The 7,254-nt window shown below is 41.3% G+C and overlaps 1 long non-coding RNA gene across 2 annotated transcripts; it reads left to right on the forward strand.

Annotated features, from left to right (window-relative positions):
• The first annotated feature begins 2,593 nt into the window (after nucleotides 1-2,593).
• On the forward strand, nucleotides 2,594-4,178 carry LOC128126624 (uncharacterized). 2 transcript variants are annotated; one of them, XR_008224591.1, is made up of 3 exons: nucleotides 2,594-2,770; nucleotides 3,120-3,188; nucleotides 3,941-4,178. It is a non-coding gene; the product is annotated as an uncharacterized LOC128126624 (long non-coding RNA). The 2 variants fall into 2 exon arrangements; XR_008224590.1 differs by having other exon boundaries at nucleotides 2,594-2,766.
• The last annotated feature ends 3,076 nt before the right edge of the window (nucleotides 4,179-7,254 follow it).

Genomic DNA, 7,254 nt, shown 5'->3' on the forward strand with positions numbered 1-7,254 from the left:
CATTGTGCCTTGCATGCACGTAAATTTGGAAACTTTATGTCTGAATCCAGCCCTAGAAGCCCAAATCTATGGATTGGAACCCCATGCATGGCTCGAAAAGCCTCTGAATGGATTGAGAACTAGAGAGACTCGACGAGTTGTACGAACATGTGCATGGACTCGGCGAGTGGAAGAACAACTTGGCAAGTCTGTTGAAGATTGCCTTGGACTCGGCGAGTCTGTTCTTGGACTCGGCGAGTCAAGTCACAGAACCCCAACCTCTTTTGGTTAAATCCTTAGATTAAGTGAGTTGGACAGGATGGGACTCAGAGATCGATGGACTCGGCGATTCTTGGGGCGACTCGGTGAGTTAAGTTGTGCTATTAGAGTTTTCTGGGTATGGGAACTCGACGAGTCGACGGGTTGACTCAGCGAGTAGAGTCAACCAGGAAGGTTGACTTTGACTAAGGACTTTGACTTTGACCAAGAGTTGACCAGTTTGACATCCAAGGGTACTTTGGTAATATTGGTATTTATGGAATTGGTTGTTTGGTAGTGTTTTGTGGTGAAGATCGTGTCGGTGGTAGGAGCAGTCTGGTCTTATCTTTTCAGTCGGCAATTGCAGGTAAGTTATCCTCATTATATCAATAGGGTCTAAGGCACCAAGGCCGGCAATTTTAGTTGTTATCTTGGTTACAGAATGCTACATGTGGTTATGATCTGTTAGATTGGTATCAGAATAGATAGTATGTTGTTATGCTCATGTGATCCGTTAGGATTGGTATGTTAGTGACATGGTTAGGTCGATGCTTTGGTCATGAGAGATTGCTATGATCGATGATCTGTGAGATAGTTATATGTGATATATGTACTTGTACTGTTGATGTGCTTATTGATCTGTTAGATCAGCGTCCTGGTAATTGGGACAATATTATGTTAGTGACCGGGTTTAGAACGGTATCCTAGTATATAGGATGATGCTATGTCAGTGACCTGGTTTAGGTCGGTATCCTGGTATATAGGATGATGCTATGTTAGTGACCTGGTTTAGGTCGGTATCCTGGTATATAGGACGATGCTATGTCAGTGACTTGGTTTAGGTCGGTATCCGGGTATATACGATGATGCTATGTTAGTGTCCTGGTTTAGGTCGGTATCCTGGTATATAGGATGATGCTATGTTAGTGACCGGTTAGGTCGGTATCCTGGTAAGGATGATGCTATGCTTTATGATCTGCTAGATCGATTTGTTTGCCTATGGACTGTTATGTGATTACCTGTTATATGTACACATGGTTATTTGCTTGTTGTTTGGGTTGAGGCGGTCTTTCTTTGTGCTGAAGGGCAACATACCCTACGAGCAGTCCGGATAGATTGTAGGCCCGTATGGCGGTCCAGTCATACCGAAGGCTCGGATGGATCCAGATAGACTGAAGGCCCAGTGCGGGCAGTCCAGTCATACTGTAGACTCAGAGAGTGGACCAGGGGGACTGAAGGCCTGTTGAGGGCGGACCAGTCACACTGCAGACTTGAGAGGCATGGTTGTTCTGTATTGTGATACGATATGATATGATTATGGTTGTATGTGGTTGGTATTTTGGGGGTAACTGTAACACCTGCAGATCCGGGCTAGTCAATTTAGAGGCAATAGGGGTCGAAAACGACTTTTCGACAAAAAGATTATTTAGAATAAATAATCTTAACCAAGTTGTAGAATATGTCACAGGGTTTCCGTACATATAAAGAACACCGAAATCCGAGTTATAACGAAGAAGTTATGACCCGTCGAAGTTTCGCGTCGGAACCGGCACGGCGCCGAGAAGCGTAAATAGTAAATTTATGATAGAGCGAGATTTAGATTTAGCGCTCTAAACGAAAGTCGTAGAATATGTTAAACTAAGAACTTCGATAAAAAGAACGCCCAAATCTGACTTCGTATGAAGAAGTTACGATTTTTCGAAGTTTCGGATTAGCAGTGTACAGTCCGAAATTCGAATATTAGATCGAGCGATTTTTAGCCGACACAACCTAAACGAGAATTGAAGATCTCATTATTAGTAGTGTAACAATAAAAAGACAGACGAAAATGGACATCGGATGAAGAAGTTATGAGATTTTAACGGACCAATCCTGTCCCGACCTGTTAAAAATATAACTTTAAAAATAAAGTCAAAATTAGCCGACGGAGTCTAAACGAAAGTTGTAGAGTACGTCTCCACCTACGCGTGGATATAGATAACGTCAAAAACGGAGTTCGTATGAACGAGTTACAAATTATAATAGCATATTTACGTATTAAAATAAAGTATAAATCATATATACGTACACATATATATACATATGTATATATCATTAGAAAGGTATCGACGATGCGGTCATTATAAGACTAATGTTGAGTTCTTTCGACATTAGTTTAGTGCAAATATCATTAAATCTATTTAAAATAGTATTATAAAGGGGTGTTTAGTTGTTTGTATAACTATAAGGTCATTAAGTAATTATGGAGGGTAGTTTTTGTAAATTCAATTACTATAAATAGTATTTTAAATCTATTTAAAATAGTATTATAAAGAGGCTTGGGCTCTCATATTTCTTGCACCATTCTCTTGATTCAAGAGTCTTTCTCTCCTTATCCCCCGAGCATTTCGGTCCCTCGTGATTCGACTTCTCTTTCTGTAGTTTTAGTATAGTAAGGTGAGCGCTGAAGCGCTGCACGAATCTTTCTTAGAAAGATTCAGCGACGAAGTTCTGCCCCTACAGAGCCCGACTCCTAGCTAAAATCCCCTTGTAAGTAAGTTATGCTTATCCTATTTTAAATATAGTTTATATTTAAAATTAGTATTGTTATTATAAATTTATAATAAATATTTGAGCTATTATTATGAATTATATAAGTGTCGTTATAATATCTTTTTAACTACTCGCGGTACGGGGAATCTGGTTTAAAGGGCCGCATAGGGTTGTTGGATTTCAGAAGTGCTATATGCCAAAATGGTCCTGCCCTCCGGTGTTTTATGTCTGGCCCCTGTCTGTACATAGTGGTTGGAAAGTATTGTTTAAACGCTTATATAATAATAATAATAAGACTAATAATTAGTCACGGTAAATCTTAGACTAAAATCTAGTGGTAATAATACTAGGTTTCGTCGAAGGAAATTATTTTAAAGTAAACGAAGCGCTGTCCGAGTACCGAGTCACCACCTTCTCAAGTGAGTGCATGGTCCCTTTTATCTTACACATAGATATGAAGTATTTTAATATAAATTACGTGTTATGTGTGCATATTGTCTTAATACTTGCTGTCTATGCTGGTGAAAGATTTTTATACATGTTTTAAATGATTTAAACTGTATAAAGTATTTTATATCTACAAAATATGTTGCGTAAAACATGGGTAGATGAATGATGAGGGATAAAAGCTGAAATAGAGGAACATTAGTAGTACGGACCTAGTGCCCTATAGGTAATACATTGGCAGCAGTGGACCAAGTACCCTATAGATGAGCACTGGCAGCTGCGCCACAACCCGTAGATGTTTTAGATCTACGGTAAACGTCCTAGCAGCTGCGCTCTAAGGACAGTATCAACATCTGTGCCTAATAGGGAGCCTTATGACCATGACAGTGGCATTAAAAGGTCAATACCGGTAGAAGCGCCTCATAGGAAATGTCCCAATTCTGGCAGCTGTGCCTAAGTGACAAGATTAGCAGCTGCGCTTGACCAAAGTGTCATTGGCAACAATGGACTTCATGTTGTTTCCTTAGGATGATCCTTAGGAATGAATGAATGAGAAATAGCTGATTCTTAGGGTAGATCCTTAAGAATAAAGAAGATAATGGGGATGGGTAATTGGGTTGATTATTTGATTGTTTAAACATAATAATTATATTATTGTGGGTTGAAAACCCTATGTACTCACCAGGTTTCCCAACCTGACCCACTCAGTTTATTTATATCACAGGTGTTGATATGAAGTGACACTACACTGAGAGATTTAAAGAGATGTAGATCACTAGTGTAAATAATTGTAAGTTCTGTTTATGCTTATGTTTCTGTATTAACGATGACATCCCAAACGTTTTAAAATGAAATAAATACGTTTCTTCGAAAATGTTTTAATAACGTATTTACCATGTTTTTCTGGGAACAAATTCCGCAACATTTTTATAAAATGAAGTACTCTGATTTTTATAAAGCATAAACAACATCGGTCTTTTTTGGCCGTGAAAATGGGGATGTCACAGTAACTCACTAAGCTTTTGGGCTTACAGTTCAGTGTATTGTTTCAGGTACTCCAGGAGATTGTGGCAAGGCGAAGGCATGATCGTACCGCTCCTCATGTTTTATGATTTATGTGATATGGTTCTAGGGTATACTCTGATGTTTAAACTATTTTGAAAACAAGATGTATGAACTTAACGGTTTTTGAATGAAATAAAATGTTTTAAATTGACTCAAATTTTATGGGTGTTACAAGTTGGTATCAGAGCCTTGGTTTGAGTGAACTGGAGGAACATCCGTGTGAATCCAGTCTCAAATCACGGAGTAATTTTCAAAATGGTTTTCAAAAGGTTTTCAAAATAAGTAAAGGAGGATGCAGAGGGTACGATCAGTCAGAGCCAGTAAGTAGACCCCAAAATACCACACAAGTTATTTAATTATGTGATATGTTAAAACAGCATGCTAGTACTAGGCTAAGGATCTTCTGGAATTGCATGATAGAATTGCCTGATTTCATGATGCCTATTAGCCTAGGGTTTTCCTTATATGAGATTGACATCCTTATTGTAGTTGTTTAGTGTATGCATCATGGTTGTGCATAATCAAGATCTTATAGCCTGAGAATTTTGATTCGACCTTAGGGTAGAATTGGATATTCGAAAGTCTATCGGGTCCAGCGTTATGTGTGGCTAGTATACACTAATGCTGCAGGGTCGGTGGAAGTTTCATGGATTGGGTGGGTAGTGAGAGGCCCAGAGGCCAGTTATGAGATGTTTAGCATTCCTCTGGGAACGAGGATTTAAGCGCTCGCTATATTTAGTTATATTGTTAGGGCGTTGTGATGATACTTGAGACAAATATGGGTAGGTGTGGAAGGTAGTATGGTCGCGTACTACTGAAAGCACAGGACCCATACGCGTAGCAAGGAAGTCACAACCCCTAGGGTTGGGTTTTGGAGTTGTTTCCCTGTCATTATATAGGCTATTAGAGATATTTTGGTGTATTGCTAGAATGGTGGTCACGAGACGTCTTGTGACCGGATCCAGGTTAGGATCGGGAGCTGGCAGCCAGGATAGGCCAGCACTGTCAGAGGATCGTGTCAGGGAGATCCTCCGAGAGGAGACGTTTGAGATTGTTCGAGGATAAATTCCGAAGATTATTAGATCTTTCAAGACCGCCATGGTAGAGTATATTGTCGAGCGTCATGCAGACATTGCTAATACGGTTGCCGCGGCAGCTTTAGCAGTTGTAACGATGGCAAGGGGAGGAGCTGGTCGATCTTCTTAGTTCTGGGACACATTCTGATGAACATAGTGTTTTAGTTATTTAGGATCAGGAATATGATCAGTACTCGTTATATTCCGCGGGTGGAGCGGGAGAGGTTAGCAACGGAAGTTATAGATTTGAGGCTCGGGGGTTTGCTTGAGGTCGGGATATGGGTCGTGGGAACTCCGGAAAGGAGAGATGATTATGTTCAGCTGGGGTTTTGCAGCTGGAAGTGATATGGTTAATTGATGGTTTGGACCGTAGTTTTGTAGGTCAAGGATTGCGTCCTCTCAATTTCCGAGCTCGAAGGAGTGAGCAGGCTTATGACCCCAGGATCAGGTGTATTTCAGCTCGGGGTCAGTTGGTTACAGGAATATGCAACATTATTTCAGTGCCAGTGAACTCAGGACGGTCGGCGTGGCATAAGTGGTTGTGAGGTACGGTTTTCCTTGGATCTCTTGTATCGGATGGAAAGGATTGAGTGTGCGATATATTGCACTTTTGGGACTGTAGGCTATGTCTTGGGAGTGGCTTGTAGCTCGGTTTAGGGCAGAGGTTGTTTCAGCTATTGTTGTTCAGTTGTGGGCGTTTGATCTGGTGAGTGAGTCTGGGTGGGAACCCTGAAGAGAATGATTTCTAAAGCCCGAGAACGGGAAGCACGTTTAGAACACCTTTGGAAAAGGGGTTTTTATGTGAGAGGCCTGCGGATGGGGTCCCACAAAAAGGGTTATTCATCATTATCAGGATTCAGTGGTTAGCAACCGTTAGGGATTGACGGACTAAAGCGCTAAGAGGAGTAGCTCATTGCCGAGGTATTAGTTAGAGCATCTATCTAGTGGTCTTCAGGACGTGCGTGTGGAGACATTCACACATTAGTGGCCTTCGGTTTCACTGGGATTCAGGAAGTGATCATATGGTTCTTAGAAGTGTGTGATGAGTCGGGTCTAGCTAGGAATGGAACACTAGTGGGAAAGAGTTGGTTGTCATCAGATAAATCGTTAGGAAGTGAGAAGAATTGAGAATCCTCCAATTTTTCATGTATTATGAATGCTGAGTTGAATATAAGTGGGGGAGTGTTACCCCGAGATGCTAAAGTGGGAAAGGTTTTGAAACGGGGATAAGTTTCACAACCCGACAGGGAGAATGGAGCCCCTATTTGGCTACTTAGTTTGAGGGTTGTGTTGATTAGGGGTTCGACAAAACTCCCCAGCACAAGAACACGTCTTTTGGATGCTTGATAGCAGAAGTTGGGGAACCAAATTGGGGTCCTAGTCAAGAATCGAGTTCAGTTCGAGTTCTTGGTCGAGGGTGTGCTCGACTCTGAGGGTTTTGGATTGTTGGATTGAGGGTTTTGTTAGATGTCAGGGCTCAGTAGTGCATTCAGCATGGGAGTGCGGGTTATTTAGCGTGTATGGTAGACACGCAACCCATGGAACAGACCTCAGATTTCCGAGAAGGTGGATGATCGATTGAAGGCCTGGTAGGGCGGTCCAGTCATGCTGAAGACTCTGTTTATGTTGTAGATCTATGTTCGGGATTGAGTAAGCTGCTACACTTTAGCACTCAATAGGTTTGTTCCACGTTTTGAGGATGCTGCTAGAAGTTGGCTGAGGACTCCGGTATATCTTGGTTCATAGGAAGTTATTATTAGTGGTCGGATGGAGTTTAAAGAATCTTGGTGATCTCATCTGTTCGGAGTGTCTCTGAGGTTTCATCTTCTTGGATCGTGTAATACTCCAGTTGGGGACAGAGAGTGGATCCGAATGGGTGTTTTAATTAAAATGTTAG

The sequence above is a fragment of the Lactuca sativa genome, chromosome 6 (assembly GCF_002870075.4).
Source record: "Lactuca sativa cultivar Salinas chromosome 6, Lsat_Salinas_v11, whole genome shotgun sequence".
Classification (NCBI taxonomy): Eukaryota; Viridiplantae; Streptophyta; class Magnoliopsida; order Asterales; family Asteraceae; genus Lactuca; species Lactuca sativa.